This window comes from Polistes canadensis, unplaced genomic scaffold (genome assembly GCF_001313835.1).
Source record: "Polistes canadensis isolate GaletaPanama2010 unplaced genomic scaffold, ASM131383v1 scaffold_383, whole genome shotgun sequence".
NCBI classification, from domain to species: Eukaryota; Metazoa; Arthropoda; class Insecta; order Hymenoptera; family Vespidae; genus Polistes; species Polistes canadensis.
This window is the reverse complement of record NW_014569930.1, coordinates 61,398-62,946: the sequence shown is the minus strand read 5'-3', so window position 1 is coordinate 62,946 and position 1,549 is coordinate 61,398.

Genomic DNA, 1,549 nt, shown 5'->3' with positions numbered 1-1,549 from the left:
ATAATAATAATAAAGATAAATGAGATAATGATAAATAAAATATTCGTATTTTTCTTATACGTTTTTTTGTTTTTGGAATAATTTATATGGATAAAAATATAACAATAATTATTTAATCGAAATAAATATAAATAAAATGTAAAAGAAAAATAAAAGATGATCGTTTTAAATGATCTGACATAATCATAGAGAATCCAGTCATTTCTAGTTGCATTTTAGTTTCAAGGTTATTTTCATTAACTATTGCATATAAGGAACTGTTGTTGATAGACTAGATTTTTAAAAAGAATAGAGATTTTTAATTATAGATTAAAGTGAGAGAATGGGAAAATTATTATAAACGTCGAAATAAATTATCCGTGCGAAGTAAAAATATGATTTATGTGGTTTTTTTTTTTATCTCTCTCTCTCTCTCTCTCTTTCCTCCTATTATTATTATTATTATTATTATTATTTTTGAACGAAACAAACTTAACAATTATTGTCAATTTGTACAACTGTATTTCTTTTTCTTATCTTTTCTTTTTTTCTTTTTTTTATCGTGTCAGATCGTTGGTAAAACAATAAAACATATTCGAAAAGTTAGAAAATACAATTTGTCGGAAAAGTGACAGCGGAAGAGAATAAGAAAAAAAATAAAAAAATATATATTGTTAACAAATAATTGTATAATAATAATAATAATAATAATAATGATCGATAATTTGTTTTTAAATGTTGTAAAATATTATTAATAAAAAGAAAACATTTGGTTAATGTACAAATTAATAGGTACACCAGGTAACTCGTCTAACGATCAGAATAATAATCTTATGTATATGAATTAGAAAAAAAGAATTAGAAAACAATACATAATAAACGATTTAAAAAGAAAACAATCGTATTGATTGATAAAAAAAATCATTGTATAAATAATAAAATAAAATAAAATAAATTTGAGAAACATTAACGAGAAATAAAAGACAAATTCTAATAATGTTAATGGAACCGAGATGAAGAAATAGGTTAGAAAAGACGCCATATTGATATTGAGAAGACATTTTCGAATAAATAAAAATAAAAGAAACAAAATCTAATAAAGATAAAAAAGAGAGAAACAAACGAACGATTAAAAAAAAATATATATATATAAAAAAATTAAATATAATAAATTTAATAGATAATAAAAAAAAGAAAGTATGGTGGATTAAAATAAATCACAAGGCCAAGAAGTTGCAAGTAATAATACCTCAAACTGATACTTTAGGAACGGACCTTGATGTTTTATAGGGAACGCTTGGGCTGACCTTGACCCGAAAAAACATTATATCGACAATAAGAATAATGGGAGAGAATTCTTAAGCGTATTACTCGCATGATTCTTCTTATTCTTATGTTCCACGTGATTGTATTATCGTTGATTGTTATCGTTGTCAACGTTGTGTCGTTGTTCTTGTTCTTGTTCTTGTTCTTGTTGTCGTTGATTAATAATAATAAAATGTATCACAGGGAATTTGGAAAAGGTAACAAAAAAAAAAGAAATGCTAAATATAATTTATTATTAAAACCT